The following is a 20,032-nucleotide window of genomic DNA, read 5'->3' as shown; positions in this document are numbered from 1 at the left end:
GGGAGATGTATTAAGAAATGCAGTAAAAGCTGGAGAGACGAAAAAAACGGTAATGAATGCATGATGTGGGCTATTATATCGCAATTATCGCCGTGCGCGGAAAGAGGGATGGCGAGGGTGGCACAAAGACTACCCTTTTTTTGACTAACTAGTAAGGGGGACACTGGGATAAATCCACCTTCACCATTCCTTACCCCCGCCCCTTATTAATCAAGAAGAACCCTAGGCTCGCCTGCAATTTGAAGTCTAAGGCAAACGTCGCCTGAATAACTTGAAAAACTGTTACAGATAGCTCGCTGAAGCACTAAAAATGTGGGGTTAATTTTAATGATATATATATATATATATATATATATATATATATATATATATATATATATATATATATATATATATATATATATATATATATATATATATATATATATATATATATAATACATAAGATAGTTCATTTGCGTATGATGGCGTTATTACTCGTGTTTAAGCTATTTCTCGTGACACCAATACCATTTTTCAAACGACAATGATACTGAAACTGAAACTGCGAGGGTGGTGGCGTCTCGATCGCCCTGTCTCTCTCCTTTTTTTTTCCTTGGACATGGTGGCGTTGAAAAACGTGTGATAAGTTCGTGGTGGAGTTTTCTTCGTGTGGTCGACTTTTATTTTCCTGAATCGCGTTGCGTGCTGTCTGTTGCAGTTACTGCAATGAGCACAAGTTCTCCCGTGAACATTTTTAGCAATGCCAGGCAAGTAATCGCCAAATACTCGCCGTGCGAGAGACCATCCTCTGTGACTTTTTTGTTCAGTGTCATCGATAGACGTGCAATGTTTCCCCTTGAAACAGTATCGCACAATAACGACATTGTTCTTCAAAGCAACGCTGCCATCGAGGCACCCTACATATCAGCGAGTAGTGGCGCCGCAACCCTTTCTCGACGACGCTCTCTGGTGCGCTGCAAAATGTTTTGACATGCGATGCAGTCGACGGGGATAGGCGGCCGTTCCTCACTCGGTGCATCGCTTATTACTAGCGGTCCGCCGACAGCGTGCTTTCTTGCCAGTGGCAAGTAATTTCGACGATCCCGCTTCATACGTTGGCAGTTGTTCCTAATTTATTAATAGTTGTCGCCTAAGGAGATCGCTTAACACGTTGGTTCTGCGTGCTGTTGAAGTTGTGAACTAAGTGCTCGCGCGCAACGTTTTTTAAGACTGAGCGATAGTTTTGTAAAGTTCTCTCAGTTAGCTTTCCCACATGCACTGCTCTACGCACTTTTTTTATTTAGGTGTGCATTTTGTGCGTTAATGAGTAACGTGTCCTGCGAAAACTTTAGGAGATCATTCGGACATTGTTTAACGTCTTTCCAGCTATAGTGAGCAAAGTACACTTGCTAAAAATGTATTTTTTCGGAATTAAACTGTGTTTAGTACAAATTATGGGCCAGATTTTGACCTTGATGCATGTTGACCAAATTTGAGCCGTACTCTCGGCAGAATTTTTAGTCAGTTGTTTTGAAGGAGGGGTTATGGTGTTCTGCTGCTTACTGTGTTGTGACTGGTGCCCGAGCTGACGAGAGAGCAGGTGCTCTTTGGATCTTCAATCAAGTAGCCGACTGGCCGGCTGCCTAAGTCTGCCAGGCATTGTCCCTCTTAGCTGGAGGGTGAGACGTTGGGTCGCCACGACACCGTAAGCCGTTCGAGAGAAGACAACAAGTACAGAATCTTGCTTGAAAGAGACCGCGGCGGCCGCCGCAAATCGCTCCGCTAATTAAGCGAGCAGTTCGGCGGACCCTTTGAAGTATGCTCCCTTGAGCTTGGTACCCCTCGACCAGCGGCACACAAATGACGAGGAAGAGCCCCACTGGCGCCACCTTGGATTGCAGTGATCATGGCGCAATATTGGACGTTCACGTGGGCGGTGCATGCTTGTGTCCCTCGCCAGTTGTGTGTGATATGTCTTTGGACAGTACCATCTGAACGTGTTCCCTGATCTAGGGATCTGGGGAGCACATACCCTTTATAATGAGCTGACCGGCTCATTCGAAGGAGCGCCATGTAGAGGAACGCCCGATTCAGAAGCTCGCCATGTAAGAAGGAGCTTGTCATGTACGAGAGCTCACCTTGTATATAATGTAAATAAACGCTTTTGAATTATCTCTTCCTCCTGCCTCGACAACTTCATCCCGGACCTCCGGTGCCTGCAAACCCTGGTCGCAACAACTGGTGGCAGCGGTGGGATACGACTCAGCGACGGAGAACGACATGGACCAGAGGTCAGCCGAGAGCCCTGGAATTCGGCGGGATCGGCACTGCGTACCATGACCGCACGTCATGGGGTGAGTGCCTGGCTTTGTGCTTGAGATATATCGAGTCTTTCAGCCTAGATTATTTAAAATATAGATATAAACAACTACTGCCTGGCCACTCTTGTTACCTCAGCACAAAGCAGCACTGGACAGTTAACTAAGCAAGTAAATTAAGCAGAAAGGTGTAGATAATTCATTAAATTTGAGTGTTAAATTTTGTGGAGTTTGTAAGAGTACGTTGTGGGAGAAATTGGGATGCTATGAAAGTCAGCAAATCAAAACAGGGAACAGGTTAGAGGGAGGTTAGCCACGTAGTGCTTTTTGTGTGCTTAAGCTTGTGGTCTCCCCTGTTGGATTTGCCAGGATTGAATTTATCCAGACCCAGAACTGAAACGCTGGTGGGTTTGTGTTTTGTGACAGCTGAGCCAAAGCAAAGCAGTAGGCATGGACCTCAGGAAATTGAGAAGAAAGAATTTGCTAAACGTGTTGTGATCTCGATCTCCATTTTGACGAAGATATGCCAGCAGCTAAACTCCATAAAGTGATTTTTCAAGCAATTGTGAAAAGACGGAAATCGAGCTCTACGTAAATATTGTAACGGTAGGATGAGAACGACGAAGAAGACAAAGAGGAGGACGATGTTGTCAGATCTGTGAGCCAACTGGGCGCCATCTTGACCACCACCGAGTTTATTCCTCGTTTTATAAAGTAAAGTTATTCTCCCGTAACATCATTGGTGGGAGGTGCGGGGTACTCACTTCACGCAAAACGGAGCTTCGTAGCGGGCGCCTAGTGGTCTCCCCCATGGCGACTGCAGTCAACAATGCCGACCCTTCCCCGACTACCGTGCCTTCTCCAACTACGTCCGTGCTTTCTCCAACTGGACCGTCAACCCTCATCTTGGAGCCTCCGAGAGATCCAGGTACCTTTTCTGGCACTGATGGCATTGACGTAGAAGCCTGGCTGAAGTCATACGAACGAGTGGGTGTACGTATGCGATGGGATCCAACGCTCATGCTGGCCAACGTGATTTTTTATCTCAGAGGTACCGCAAAGGTCTGGTACGAGACGCACGAGGAAGAACTGACTAGCTGGGAGTTATGCAAGCAAAAGCTCCGGGAGCTATTTGGCAGGCCTGTGGGAAGTCAACGCGCCGCCCAAAACGAGCTCGCACGTCGAGTTCAGACGTGCACCGAATCATACCTCACGTACATTCAGGACGTGCTCGCTTTGTGCCGCAAGGTAGACTCGCAGATGTCCGAAGCCGATAAGGTTGGCCATATTATTAAGGGCATAGCAGATGACGCCTTTCACCTTCTTGTGTTCAAGAATTCATCTACGGTCCACGACATTATTTCTGAATGCCGGCGCTTTGAAGAAGCGAAGAGCCGCCGTGTTCTCCACCAGTTTGCCCGGCTTCCAAACACGGCTGCAACATCCACATGCGAAGACCCTCGCCTGCCTTCTACGGAAAGTCCCGGTGACGTTGTCCGTATTGTCCGTCGGGAAATAGAAGCCGCAGCTCCACTCGTGTCAGCCTCCCCCAACTCCGAAAGCTATCACGCCACCGTCTCTCTCATACAGACCGTCGTGAGGCAAGAACTGGCCAACGCCGGCTTAAACGTCTGCTCCATTCATCGTCCAGACTACGCCACACCAAATCCACCCGTGACTGTTCCGCCCAACCGACGTTTTTCTGCCAGCCCACATTATCGCGACCCGGCGGTATGGCGCACCCCAGACGACCGGCCGATATGCTTCAATTGCGGTCGTATAGGCCACATTTCGCGTCACTGCCGTGCTTGGTCCAGCTCTGCTCCGTGGCCTCACCCTCCGCCCCATCGCCCACCTGTCTGGAATTCACGCTCATCACCGAAAACAGAGCCGCTAACGCCTGAGAATTCCTCGCGCCCCCGATCCAGCCGCTCCCCTTCGCCACAACGCCGTTTCTCCCGCTCGCCCCCATCTCGCCGATCGCCGTCCCCAAGCTCGTTCCGGCGTTCACCTCCGGAAAACTGACGGGAGCAGCTCTTGGAGGTGATGCTGCAATACCGACCCGATCCCAAAATCCTCTACTGACCTTGCCCGCACATCAGAACCTTATCAATGTTGACGTCGACGGTGTACCTACTACAGCCCTCATTGACACTGGCGCACACGTGTCTATCATGAACGCTGACCTTAGAGCACGGCTGAAGAAAGTCCTTACTCCTGGCCCAACTCCTGTGGTCCGAACGGCCGATGGTGGAAAAGTCGCCGTAATTGGTGTGTGCTCAGCTCGCGTCAGCGTCGCCGGACACCACACATCAGTTCTGTTTTATGTTTTAGAACACTGCCCTAATGACATAATTTTGGGCCAAGACTTTTTGTCTGAACATTCGGCCTTGATAGACTGCTCTGCCGGTATAGTGCAACTCGCTCTACCTAATGTTGTTGATCCTCCAAGTTGCCCTCCAAGTCGGCTTTGTTCTACAGAACACCTGCGTCTCCCTCAACGAACAGTAGCTTACATAGGCGTCTCCCCTGTTCCACCTGTCCCAGACGGTGTTTATATTGTGTCCCCCAATGTTGACGTCCTGCTTTCGCACAACGTTGCGTTTCCTCACACCGTCATCACTATTACGGCCAATGCATCCTGCCTACCCTTAGTGAATTTTTCACTATGTACACAAGTCCTCCCTCGTGGTATATCTCTAGCCGAGATCGTGCCGGCGGCAGAGTGCCATATTTGCACTCTAAGTTATGACAGCATCCCGAGTGCCGAAAAAACTTCGTCTACTCCTCCATCAGACCAAAGTGTGTTAACCAAGATGATTGCCCCCGACTTGCCGAAAGAACAAGCTAACGACCTGCGTTCCCTGCTTGCATCTTTTTGGGACATCTTCGACCTTGGCGACCGCCCACTCGGCCAGACGTCCGTTGTTAAGCACCGGATTGATACAGGCGATACGAGTCCCATCCATCGGAGACCCTACCGTGTTTCCCATGCAGAGCGGCGCATCATCCAACAGGAGGTCGACAAAATGCTTTCTCGGAATATCATCGAGCCTTCATGCAGTCCCTGGGCGTCCCCTGTTGTACTTGTAAAGAAGAAGGACAACAGCTGGAGATTTTGCGTTGATTATCGCCATTTAAACAAAATAACGAAGAAGGACGTCTACCCTTTACCACGCATAGACGATGCCCTGGATTGCCTTCACGGCGCAAAATATTTTTCCTCCATTGACCTCCGCTCTGGGTACTGGCAGATTGCCGTTGATGACATGGACCGTGAGAAGACGGCGTTTATCACTCCCGACGGCCTTTACGAGTTTAAAGTGATGCCATTCGGTTTATGTAATGCGCCCGCCACATTCGAACGTATGATGGACGCTCTGTTGCACGGCTTCAAGTGGTCCATCTGCCTGTGCTACCTGGACGACGTTATCGTTTTTTCGCCTTCTTTTGCGACGCACCTTGAAAGGCTATCGAAAATCTTATCTGTCTTTCGTAAGGCGGGCCTGCAACTCAATTCGGCAAAGTGCCACTTCGGCCGTCGTGAAATTTCTGTCCTCGGACACCTCGTTGATTCCGTGGGGGTTCGCCCTGATCAAGATAAAATACGCGCAGTAAGAGATTTCCCTGTACCAACCTGTACCAAAGACGTTCGCAGTTTCGTTGGCCTCTGTTCTTACTTCCGCCGCTTTGTTAAAAACTTCGCCGACGTAGCACGCCCTCTCACTCAACTTCTCAAAAAAGACGCTGGCTTCATCTGGGGCCCTGAGCAAGCAGATGCGTTTCAAAATCTAGTGTGTCTGCTTACGTCTCCGCCTATCCTCGCCCACTTTGATATTTCATCTCCAACAGAAGTTCGTACAGACGCAAGTGGCTATGGCATCGGTGCAGTCCTCGCCCAGAAACAACAAGGACGAGACCGTGTTGTTGCTTATGCCAGCCGCCTTCTTTCGCCTGCTGAAAGAAAATATTCAATAACCGAACGGGAATGTTTGGCACTTGTTTGGGCAGTCGGTAAATTTCGTCCCTATTTGTACGGCCGGCCATTCACAGTAATCACAGATCACCACGCCTTGTGCTGGCTTTCGTCCCTTAAAGACCCTTCAGGCCGTCTTGGCCGTTGGGCGCTGCGCCTTCAAGAATTTGATTACTCAGTCCTGTATAAAACCGGCCGCCTGCATCAAGATGCGGACTGCTTGTCCCGGTATCCTGTCGACCCTCCAGACGGCGACTCCTCTAAAACCACCCTTCCTATCGACGTTTTCTCTCTATCCGCGTTTCATGACATTGGAATCGAGCAGCGACGAGATACTTTCTTGGACGGTATTATCCGAAGGCTCACATCGGTGAGGCCCGACCCTTCCCTTCGAATGTTTGAAATACATGATGGTGTATTGTACCGTTGCAATATGCGTCCTGACGGCCCCGAAAGACTACTCGTCGTTCCCATTCAATTGCGTCACACTGTTCTCGCCCAGCTTCATGATGCACCTACAGCGGGTCACCTCGGCGTGTCACGGACCTACGACAGAGTTCGCCGGCGCTTCTTCTGGCCTGGCATGTACCGCGACGTCTGCCGTTATATTGCAGCCTGCGACCCTTGTCAACGACGGAAAAAACCAAATGCCCCTCCGGCCGGACGTCTTCAGCCACTGCACATCCCACAAGACCCATTCTACCGTGTTGGCGTGGACCTGCTTGGCCCTTTTCCTACGTCAGCTGCGGGTAATCGGTGGATTGCAGTAGCAACCGATTATGCTACCCGATACGCGATCACACGGGCCCTTCCAACCAGCTGTGCAACTGACGTGGCCGATTTCCTTTTGGAGGACGTCATCTTACATCATGGCGCCCCTCGACAACTCCTTACCGACCGAGGCAGCTACTTCCTTTCCAAAGTGGTTGATGACCTCCTCCGCTCCTGCGCCACTAAACACAAGCTCTCGACTGCTTACCATCCACAAACAAATGGTCTAACGGAGCGCCTCAATCGCACTCTCACCGACATGCTCTCCATGTATGTCTCCGCCGATCACCGCGACTGGGACACTACGTTACCGTTTGTAACATTCGCGTACAATTCTTCCAGACACGACACCGCTGGGTTCTCTCCTTTTTTTCTGTTGTTCGGCCGTGACCCTGCGCTACCTTTCGACACCCTCCTGCCGGCCGGACTAAATGACAAGTCTCAGTACGCTCGTGATGCAATAATGAAGGCCCAAGCGGCACGCCAAGTTGCTCGACGACGCTTACTGGACTCCCAGGACAATCAGAAGAGCGTATACGACGCCCGCCATCGTGACGTCCACTTCACACCCGGAGATCTCGTTCTGTTATGGTTCCCCTCGCGCCGCGTTGGACTTTCGGAGAAGTTACTCCCACGCTATTCAGGTCCCTACCGTATCTTACGCCAAGTAACTGACGTCACATACGAAATCACCCCTACGGACCCCGCCATCCTTCACCCTCACACTGACGTAGTGCATGTTACGCGACTCAAACCGTATTACTCCAGTGCCTCCTGATTAGCACCGGGTCGGTGCTCCAGCCGCCGGGGAAATCATGTAACGGTAGGATGAGAACGACGAAGAAGACAAAGAGGAGGACGATGTTGTCAGATCTGTGAGCCAACTGGGCGCCATCTTGACCACCACCGAGTTTATTCCTCGTTTTATAAAGTAAAGTTATTCTCCCGTAACAATATGTATTTATTGGATCAGGAAGACGAAAAAAAGTGCAATCAAAACAAAGAGGTAATCAAGCATCGGAATGAATAACATAGAAAGAAGGTGCAGGAGTTAGATAAGGAGATAAAAAATGCATCGCAAAGTGGTGGAATTGCATAAAACAGGCCAGGCATCTGCAGATGTAGCACACAAACGGTGCGATGTAGCGGCGTTTCCATTCAACGCTGAAAAGAAGGGTACTGGCCGGACATTTGCAGTTGTAGCGCACGAACGGTGCGATGTAGTGGCAAACCATTTAAGGCCGAAGAAAAGGCTAGTGCCTATAAGGACATGGTTGAGATTCGAACCCGTTCCGAGGAAAAAAACTCACGGTCAAAGCAGGGTATAAGGGTTTTATGGTAGTGAAAACGGAGTTAAGATGAGCAGAGCGTTCCGCGAGAAATGAACCTCGCAGCCCTATAGACTATGTTGATGAGTGTGAGAGATGGACGAAAGGCTTCAATGTTGGCACGAATTAGTGTGCCAAACGGGTAAGGCGTCTGAAAAACCGAAGCGTGGCAAGGTTCGCGATCAGCGCGGCGCGTTTGACGAGGACCTTGAAACGGCGTGGCGGCTTCGCGAGAAAAGGCCCGTTTTCTTCTTTGATTGGCTTGAATCGCATGCGTCTGAGCTGCCGGAGTGTACTGAAAAGAAAAGCGCAATCTACGCGGTCGCAGTCTAACGATGAACTGATAGGCTATCATTAGGACTGTGCGCGCGACACTGCGGAGGAGCATATCGATGATGAAGAACATCAGAGTGGGACGAAAGGCTCCTGGGTCCGCACAAAGAAGCGTGCACAAGAGAAAAAGCGTCCGAAGGGCCATAGTAAGGCAAAGCTCGCGGTGAGCACAACGTGTTTGAGTAAAGGCTTCAAACAGCGCGGCGAGATCGCGAGAAAAGTGCCGTTGTCATCTCTGACGGGTCTGTATCGTATCCGTCCGAGCCGCCAGAAAAAAAATCGGATCTTACGCGGCAGTGTTCAAATGAGAAATTGCTAGGCAATTACCAGGACAGTGCGCGCGAAAGAGCTAACACATATGTGTGTGCTCATGAGCATCAGAGGTGGGTAAAAGGCTCCGTAGATGGCACCAAGAAGCGTGCAAAATGGAGAAAGCGTCCTAAAGACAAGCAGGCGAAAATCTCGACGCATTTGACGAATGTGTTCAAATGGCGAAGTGAAATTGCGAGAAAGTTGCCACATCGTATGCGTCCGAGCGGCTGGACAGCAAAGAGAAGAGCTTACTCGCATTGTGCGAGTAAGCGGTCAGAGGGAAAGGGACCCTTCTCGCGGCGCATTGGACGCAATGCGGATCGCAGAGGTCGGTGGGTTTCACGAAGTAGCAGGAATGAACGACCGCAAGTCAGCTTCGAGGAATGTTGCGGGGCTCTGTAGCAGGGCGATTGACTTTTACGCGTGTTGTACACCCCGCTTCTTGAGAAAATCGTTCCGGGCGCGACCAGCACGAGTTCGACATAACGTTGTTGAGGTCAGCTGTTAGCTTCTCAAAAACATTGACTCGGGACTGTTATAAGGAAAGTTTCGTTTACTTTAGTGATTTTAAACAAGACAAGTTTGAACTTTGTTTTCGGTAGGGCGCTATCGTTTTGGTAGCCTAAATGCGTTGTATTTAAATCTATCGAAAGGATAGTGACATGAATTAGATCGAGTCGCAGAGATTAAAAGATGCCCCTTAAGAAGAAGCGTACATGGAAGTGGCATCGTGAAGAAAAGAATACGACAAAGAGCACAGCCGACTTGAAAAAGTCAGTAAGCCTCCGAGAGCAGTTTAAAGAATTAGGCGCTTGTCGTCGGCGCAAGAGGAGGAGGAATAAATGAGGAAGGAGAGGGAGGTCAGCCAGTTCTGTCGGCGCTGGAGCTGCTTTGTATGCTTCGGAGCTGGCGGACAAAACGAAAAGGAAAAAAAGCACGTTGGGTGAAAAGGCAGACGGAAGGAAACGGTCAGGCTTTCGTCGCTCTATCGACCGCATATTTGTTGGGCCGCGGTTCTGCGAGGTCCGTGGCTCGCTAATAGTAATTGAGCTAGAATAAGATCTCTGGTTTCCAGCGAGGAGCTTTGCGAGGGTCGGAGGCGAAGCGAATAGGTTTTGTCTTTGTTCCATTTCCCGTTCGCCAAGAAAGACCCACAGGACGCGACACCACGCGTTTGCCTGAAAGGGGATAGACATTTTTGTGTTTTAGAATGTGTTCATTAAGTATGTCGGCTACTACATGGTGTTTCAGTAACCCATTTTCGGTTTTGTTCATTTCTTGGCCGTTGTACGTTTTTCTAAAGCAACCATGGTGAGATTGCATAAACGACACGCATGGGAGCCTGCGTCACGGTAGATACGTGTAAATTAGCAGGGGCGACGTTATGAACTAAGTAGGACTGAGCACAGCGATGCAAAGAAATTTCTTGCGAGTTTTTTCATGGATCATGCGAAAGTTTCTTTTGTTCATTCATTGCTTTGTTCGCATGTGTTCGGAGTGAAAGAAAAGCTAGTTCGTAAGTTAATGTGTATGCTTTGTGGGAGTGGTAACTGCAACGGAAAATCAAGTAGTAGCTCACCGAGGCAGGAGCACTGTGACGTGCATTGGCTGATGCGGATGTTCCTAATGCAGGTGCAGCGTGACAGTTGTCTCTTCGTCAGCTCTGAGGGAACTGACGACTACATTTGGTGGCGTAAATTTTCGGGAACTTAAAGATAGCGTGAAACAAAAGGCTCTATTTTATGAATATGATGCCTGCTAAATTACAGCGGATTACTAACACTTGCACACGGGTAGGTCACAAGGAACGCATCACTTACCAGTTGATTTTCTTGAAAACAGTCTAATGGGAAAGTAATACTCGAATTTCGATTGGGAGTTTTGGCGAAAGCTCAGACAAACGTTCCAATTGCTGCTTTGTGTTTGGCGATACTTCATACGGAAGGTAGCTTAAAAGAATTTTTAGGACTTGATGTGTCTCAGTGCGGGCAGGGTGCTCTCACGTGCCTGTCGTGGTGTGTATGGATGCTTTTCCCAGGAGAGCCGTCAAAAGGAACGAGCGGGAAAGAGTCCTCGGCTGGGCGTCATCAGCAGTGACCTGAAAGACGGCACCACACTACGACACTTCGGGTAACCTGTGCAGCTGGTCACCCTAAGGTCGAATCTCCCACCGGCTGACGAGCTGTTGTGACTGGCGCCCGAGCTGACGAGGGAGCAGGCGCTCTCTGGATCTTCAATCAAGTAGCCGACCGGCCGGCTGCCTATGTCCGTCAGGCATTGTTCCTCCTAGCCGGAGGGTGAGACGTCGTGTAGCCACGACGCCGTAAGCCTTCGAGAGAAAACAAGTACAGCATCTTTCTTGGAAAACACCGCTGCGGCCGCAGCAAATCGCCCCACTAATTAAGCGAGCAGTTCGGCAGACCCTTTGAAGTATGTTGTCTTGAGCTTGGGATCTCTCGACCAGCGGCAAATACATGACAAGCAAGAGCCCTAATAGCGCCACCTTGGATTGCAGTGATCACGGCGCTAAATTGGGCGTTCACGTGGGCGGTGCATGCTCGTTTTCCTCGCCAGTTGTGTGTGATATGTGATTGGACAGTACCATCTGAACGTGTTTTGTGATCTAGGGATTTGGGGAGCACATAACCTTTATATTGAGCCGCCCGGCTCATTCGAAGGAGCACCATGTAAGAAGGAGTTCGTCATGTACGAGAGCTCACCTTGTATATAAAGTAAATAAAGCCTCTTGAAGTATCTCCTCCTCCTGCCTCGACAACTTCTTCCCAGACCTCCGGTGCCTGCAAACCCTGGTCGTATCAACCGGAAGAATGCGGGCTTGATATCGACTACGGCGGTCATATTTCAGTGAAAGTAAAATGCCAGAGGTCCATGTCCTGTACATTAAGCAAAACCCCAAATCGATAATACCGGAACCCTCCACTTCGGTGTCCTTCATAAACAAAATGTGGCTTTGGGACGTAAAACTCTTAATTGTGTAATAATATTATTATCAGCTGACTTTTAGATTGATTTCGATACTCTACTTGCGTTCTGGCACTAAAGTTAAAGCGACATAGGTATTACTTTCAACATTTGTGAACACAGGTTGTCGCCGGCACCCCTTGTTCATGATTTTTGCATCTAATTTTACATTGAACTCAACTTCTGCCTTTATTGGAATGGCATTACGTGCTTCCTAACCTACGCAAGTGCATAGCTTGTAGCAAGTGCTGATTATTATGTTTATGTTATAGATATTTACACAGAACCATTTGCAGGTTATTCGCGCTCAACAGGTGGAACCAAAGGTGGACTGTAGTTTTCCCTGGCCCCAGCGAGTATCATAAAGCGGCACTAATATCGTACCCTCTAACTCTAGCTGAGGCTGTATTACGGTACCATAAATGTTATTTTCTCATGGATAAAGTATGCTCTAAATATATTCGCTCATAAGGTATTTGGTTAAACACAAAAATAAGCCATCCTGCATCTAATTTAGATAACATAGCACTTGCTTGGACTGTTTGGTCCACATGCGGCTTGGCACAGATGAGGAGTGAAGTGTCATGGAATTCTTGTTTGCTCGATTGTACCATGCTTCACAGTCAACCGAACATATAAATGTGCCTACTCGCCCAAGAAACAGCATTAAAGTCACTGACGTGCACTGTGCAACACTGGTATGCTGAGCTGGTTGACTGTTTAATGATGGGGCCCACAAATTCAATCAGTAAAGTTCATGTGCAAAATATTGCTTGAACAATATTTGCATAAACCATAAAGCATCGGTGCAGATAACATTCATAATTTCATAGCTAATTGTCGAAGGCCCATTATAGCTTGTGGCTGATAGTGTGGTTGTGTATTATTAGTCAACTATTTTATTCTTCCTGCTGTTATTTAATAACATATATTTGAATCGGTGCATACAGCTTTACTTTCAAGGTCAGTAAAGTGAACTGTATTTGTCGGTGACTTTTATTTAGTGTTACGATTGACGAGACTTTGCCTGCTTTGGCTAAGCATCAAGTGATCTGGCAACAGCCTTGTTACACAACTTTCTCTGAAAGTGTGTTTTACCGGAATTCATCGGCAAGAAACCAGAACAACTTATTTACGATGCTTTAACGGAGAAATTCTTGCAGCCTCCTCCTGGCCTGGTGAAACTGGTGATGTCCTCAAGCAGCCAATGCTGGTGTCAACCTTAGTTATGAATTAATCAAGTAAGCCACAACAATAGTTGTAAACATTTCTGACATTAATTCCTCTTAATAAGAATTGTAGTTTACTTGTGTGTTTTCCCACATGTGGTGAGGTTTTGTCTGCTTAAGAAACATAAAGGAGTGCTGATGCAGCATATGAATCTCCTAGAACACATGTTCCACAATTCAATATCAGATTTAGAATGCATTTATTTGTGAAGATGCCAAAACTTGTCATTTGAATCAAGTTTACTTTATACAATAAAAACAACCTATGTCAGACACCGAAACATCAGAAGAGTGTTGTGCCTATGTCGTGTGCCCCTGTGTAACATGCATTACATCAATATGCATGTTTAGTAATGGTACTGCATTCAGGCGATTCGGTAGTCACTTTAGCCTTTCGGTAAGAACCCTGGTACAGAAGAGATTTACTTTATTGCTAAGGAATCATACATATACATGTTAAATATATGGGGGGCATAGTCAAATTTTTTGATAGGTTGTGCTCCAGCCTTACTTCACATGTATGTGCAACATTTGTGTGCACGTTTGTATACACCTAGAGCATTTAACTTTTTAGGGAGCTTAAAATCCAGCTTCTTGCCAAGCCAATTGTGCCGTGGTTCGTCATGTTGTGTGCAATATTGAATTCTTTTATGCTGTTCTCATTTCAACATGTCTGAACTTTGATGAAGCACAATTTTGAAGTGGTCCTACATATTGAAAGTAAGATGGTGCTTTTACGCTGCTCTTCTTTTAGAATGTTACAGCAGTTTCATGCTATAAAGAAGTGCGATTACACACTTTAGGTATCTTCGTAGCTGTTTAAAACGTGAACCACTCAGGCTTGCGGCCAATCCTTGTTTTCATTGTTGATTTGATTCAATGTTATGTATGGTTGCGAACATTGTCCTATAGTTGCTAAGTACTTGTAGCACTTGGCGACGCCTTATGCCAGCACCTTTCGCAAAAATTTATTTCTTGCATATAGACATGCAAAGTAGTGCTTCTTGAGGAATACAGTGCCTGTGGGTCATTTGTGCATGCATCTTCAAAGCCATAAAATTTTTGTCACGATGGCAATGTGTAACACAGAACTAATGCATTCATCCTAGTTCCCTTTGCCTGGTACCAGTTTGTTGCATCATGGTAAACGTATACCACAGTATGAACTTCTCTACTACACACTACGAGGATGGAGATGCGTTGCTCGAATCTACCAGGCAGGCTACACTTTTTTAGTGTAATGATTGAAACATACCAAGTGATGCAGATTTGTTGGGTTTTACATCCTAAAAATTAAGAGTAGCATATCTGTATTTTTCCTAGTCGCTTTAAACCAATCAATATTGAGAAAAACATGCTACAAATACACAACAGAAATGCACAGCATTTCATTGGTGTGTGACCTGTCAATTCTTTCTCATTAAAACTATGCTTATACAGTTCAAAAACTGATAGCGCACAAATATTGTCAATCATTTTGTTTCTTTTTATTTATGTATTTTTTAAGTTTTGATTGCAACGTTTTTTTTGGTTTCTTTATTTTTTTCATTGCACATTGGCTTTTGAGTGTTTCTACTCAAGATCTTTTAATCTAAGCTTTAAAAATGGTCAAAACGTCTTTTCTTTTGCTTGAGTACATTTATTTTTAAGGCAGAAACTTGTCTCATCATTGTTCACAAAAAAATAATAGCTTGAATTGCAACATAAATTGAAAATTGCACAGTGCAGCATGATGATTCAAGAAGTCGAAAACAGTTGGAAAAAAACTCTTTAAGGGACCAATTTTAGTTTAGAGCTGTCTTTCATTTTTAAAATAGTGTTAAAGCATTGAATAATATCGTCTTCATCAGAATGCACTCTCCGGAACAGCACGAATGGCCACTAATCTGAAATATTGTTCCTTTAAATATTTATAGGCTGTATGGCACCAAGCAGGCTGACGTACTGCTTGGTGCCATACAATTTACAGTCTGTACACAAATGAAGGTGAGCCTCGACAGAGCTGTCACGCCTCTGGCAGATGTAGACTATCCTCACTTTGCAGTTGCCACTCTCAGTGAACGTTTAAAGAAGCCCTCTGTGTTACATCTAAACATGGACGCAAAAGGTAACAGCACCAAGGGGGCCATACGTATTTTTACACTTTCTGTTTATTTCACAGGCTAAAGAAAGTGGGAAAGGCATAATGGTACAAATGCTGTCTTTACAGCTGCCAATGAGCTGGAGAATGTTTGCACCACGACGTCATTCATGATTCTATTGTGCTTTGGGGCCTAAACCTTAGTTACTACGAGAGTCTTTCAATACTTTAACTGGTCGTGAAGCTTCGCCGTAACTCTATGGGAGAGCTTTGTGCGCTGGTAGTGGACACAGCGAGGCATCGGGCAGATCAGAGGTTACCTGGCTGATAGTGCCGTGGTGTGGTCATTGCATATTATCGTTGTGTGCCATCACGTATTTTTTGTCTTTATGGTTACTTTTGTGCTTAGTGTGCTGAGCCTGAAGATAGGGAAGAATAACGTATACTTGCTGGTTACTTGGTCGTCGATCCGGTTACAAAAAAGATGAAAAAGTCTCAGAGTTCTTGCTGCCTACAGTGATCGGCGGGAAAGTGGAAGTTTGAAAAGCCACAACAAGAAACTGGTCATTTCACATTTGTTTTCCCGAATGTGCACGTTTGCGAAAAGCACTTCGATGAGAGTGGCATTTTTCGCGTGGACCAGTGGTAAATAAGAGATGTCAAGTCACCACCTGACGTTCCGAAAATTTTGTCGATGCTGTGCCGAGAATTTTCTACGACCTCACGGCGTATTTGTATGTAGTGCAAAAAGATGCAGAGCTCACTCGCCTACCAAGCGTCAGTGGTTAACGCCTCACTTTCACAGGAAGCATCAGCGAGATGGAGAACGTTTCCGGGACAATTAGGTATTCAAAGCAATTTACAAATAATGGATTGCAAACGCAAACTTTTTTCGTGATGAGATCACTGTTCATGAAAAAAGGGAGAGAAGAGTCAGAACTACGCTGCATTTACCAACAATAAAAGACCGAAAGCAAATGCTCCTTCTTACTCCTAGCACATTCAACAAAAAAATCATTATTGTTATGAAACGATTGTCTATGCTACGGTACTGTCAAACTGAAACTCGTCAATTGACTGTAAAGAAAAAAAAGCAGGTAAAAACAATGCATGAAAGAAAAGAGAAGAGAACGAGAAAAAAGGAGAAAAAACTAGAAAGAAGAGAAAAAGCAAAAAGATCAAATAAAAGAAAAGATGAAGAAGAAAAAAGGTGAGAATTTCGCTGTATGAAAAATAATATAACAGAGCGAGCACAGAAAAAAGGGGAAAAAGAAAACAAAAAAAATTGAGAGAGAAAGGAGGAAATAAACTTGAAAAAGAAGGATAAAATTGAAAACTAAAAAATGAAACAAAAAAGTTGGAGCAAGAGTAGTGAAAACTATATTACTTGCACTCACGAAGAGTAAACTTCCAACAACTATCGAGGACGAACTGTCACAATCCAACAAATGCCTCCCTAATACTTGGAACTATGCAGCAATATCACTGAAGTCTAACAAAAGTACAATAAATACTTACAAGTCAATCACTAATATTGTAAGCAACTCGGCCTTTTGTTGCAGCTTAAATCGGCTAAATATCATTATGTAAAAAATCAAACGAAAATTCAAGAATAATTCTAAGTCTGCGTATCTACTCTGCAACAGATACTAGGAAAAAGTAACGAAACTAATATGACGCTAACCAACTTGACAATAACGGGACGGGGTAGGGGTGGAGCAGTATTAAAAAGTCTTAGCTTTGCAGAGCACTCATTAAGAAAGAGAAATATCAATCAACACGCAACTCCTACTCTCACAACAAACAAAAAATCAAGAACAGCCTCAAAGCTGCGCCTTGCAATTATTCGTCACTGAAGATTAATTTGGCCAAACATCTTAGCAGCAAGAACAACACTGCAAACCAAAATAATAGCTTTTTTTTCGTCCGGTTCAACTTGGGTGGAGTATGCTTCTCGTGCGTATCCTTCCCCCTCAAAATTTCACTTGGCTCTTACTTGTTCATTTTTCTTTTCTAATCGGCGTTGCCTGCTATAAATATATGGTGTGGGCTTAGGATTTTTTTTTACATACACCACAATGAAGAATGTTGATGCTTCATCAGACTGTACATGAGGCCTCTCAACATAGCTGCAATGAATAATGATGCATTTGCTGAAGGTGTTAATGCAGGTAGGTAATGCACGTAGGTTGGTAAGCAAGCTTACGCTGACCTCTTTGGGTGACCGCTGCCATATTAGACCATTGAAACACTCATTAGCATTTTGAGTCTTTTCATGAAGGCGCTTTATTAGAAGTTCATCAGAGCACAGATCACTGTAGATAGTTTTAACTTTGTGGAACACATCACTTGGAAGTCCTCCTTTGTGTACATATTTCCCTTGGCCGAGTGCTTCGACCCTTTAGTATCCGCACCAGCTTTTCGGTCCAAGTGGACACAGGCCGTGTCTCGGCTACTTGTCGGTAGAGCTGCAATGAAAAAGACTGGCAAGGGTAGCAATTTCATTGCAGAAATGTTACCCACAATAGCCCTCAAGGCGATGTCATAGTAGTATTGCAGGCGGTCAATGAGGGCATCAGTGAGCTTACCCTTACCAGCGAGTCTACGCACAGTCTTCTTCGATTTTCTGAGGCGGCAGCCAACACGCTTCTGGACATGTCCATTAAATTTCAGTTTCTGCACACGGTCTTTTCCATACATGTCTTTGACAGCGGCTTAGCTTTTGGAATCAACATTGCCGTAGTACTGCAGGTACTTCAAATCTCTTTTGCCTTTCGACTTTTCAAATATTCGGTATAGACCAACCGTCTTCACACTGCCAGCCATTCCTTCATGGTTTGCTTGACAGGAAGTGTGGTTCGCTTTCCATTCCTAGTGCGAAGCACTATCTTGCTTCAACTTGCTTTTGGTTTTACAAGACTTACACGAACTAGAAAGGGCCTTTACACAAATAACGTTTCCCGTGTCAACAGAAATCACATATACACAACCGTTCAATGTTGAATGGCCACGCTTTAGCCACGTGCCATCACCTGAAACACCACACTCGGCACTCCCCACCACACGATGTACTTCCAAAGCAGCATCAGTAATCGGCTTCAATGCCACTTCTCCTGCCGCTGCAGAAAGCCGAGATGACAATTAGTCGTAGGCAGAATGACGTGGAGGAGCAGGCATGTTCATCACTTTGGAAAACGTTTCCGCACAAGCGTGCCTTTTTCGTAACTGGCGCATTGCGTAAACCAGACCTAAATTGTTCTCACTGGCACGACCCACCTTTCTCGACGTATGAATTGGGCGCTTGAACCCGCAGTCGGTACGCACGACCGCACAAGCCGAGCATATTCCTTAATGAGAGCGTTCCTCGAGCTTCAGTGTTGTGTTACTGCATTCAGAACATGCCAGCGATGAAAACACTGAAGGAAGAATAGCAATGTTCATTATCATGTTTCATTGGAGTGGATAGCTCTCTAGTGGAGCCTGGTACACCTTGTTTTTGTCCCCAAGCTTCTTCGTGGTCGCCGAAATACTGGCGACTGTGTCAGTAAGCAGCCTTGTCGTCATGTAGCAATTTCCAGAAAACTTGTGCTTCCTCGCCTTCTGTGTTCTGCACTTCCCCATGCTGGTCGTAATATGGTCCAAGTGGCCCAAGAATACAGCCCTAGTAGCGTTGACAAGTGGAACAAATGCAGAACTAAGCCTGACGTAGCCTGAACAAGGAAAACATACGAGGAGCATCGTGCGTCCCCCTTGTGGCTGTTGTTAGAGAGTAACGGAGACTTTTAAACACAAAGTTGTACTTAATGACATCATCCTATATAATGGTCATAATAGAATGCATAAACAATTTCGAATAGCAATAATACAGACGAAACAACACTTGCTTTTGAAAGTGCTTTTTTGAAACTGAAACCACAGTTGGAAATGTAGTTTCGGTTTTGCTATAGGAGCACTGGATATAGAAAACTTGCTGTAACTCGCAAACTATTGACGCTAGGACGATAACTTTGTTTTGCGAGAAAACAAAACCTAAAACTTTATTTCGCAAAAAAAAGACTTTTGAAGGTGGCCTACCATCTAAAAGTGTAGTCAAGTGTATAAGTGAATTTTCTGAATTTTGAGGGTTCGACCTTTCATTTGATATATGGAAACAACTTATAAAATTTCTCCCAGTACACTTTTAAGTATTCGCAACATTTTGTTGCAAGCAATTCTGTGTGTGCTGAGGCAGCTTGACTATTGTTGCAGTTTCCATCTTCCTGTGTTTAATAAGTCTAGTATTTTGGCATAGTACTGTACAGTAGACTCTCGTTAAATGGAATGTGAAAAGACTAGAAAATATTTTTAATTTAACAGTAGTTCTGAGATAAAAAAAGTAGATAATCTAAGTACGAAAGAGCCGTGCTGAATGAAGTTGTTTCATGTGAAAGCAATTCCCTTCAATATATTTCCATTTACTGAGAGTCTATTGTGTTAAAAAGAAACATGTGTGCTCAGTAGAATATCATGGTGCTTTGTAAACTGTTGCAATTGCTTATCCATTTGAACCTAAGACAGTTAACTGTTCCTTGTAAATTTGTGCAGGTTCACAGCAGCACGCTGAGGCAACATATGCCTTCATTGAGGCCCGCTGTGAACGAGACACTAAAATCGAGAACCGCCACCTCCCACTTGACCAGGACCGACTGCGGGTCGAGATAAAGCGTCATGAACAAAAAATG

The sequence above is a fragment of the Rhipicephalus microplus genome, chromosome 7 (assembly GCF_043290135.1).
Source record: "Rhipicephalus microplus isolate Deutch F79 chromosome 7, USDA_Rmic, whole genome shotgun sequence".
Classification (NCBI taxonomy): Eukaryota; Metazoa; Arthropoda; class Arachnida; order Ixodida; family Ixodidae; genus Rhipicephalus; species Rhipicephalus microplus.
The sequence above is the reverse complement of the archived record's forward strand: the minus strand, read 5'-3'. Positions refer to the sequence as shown.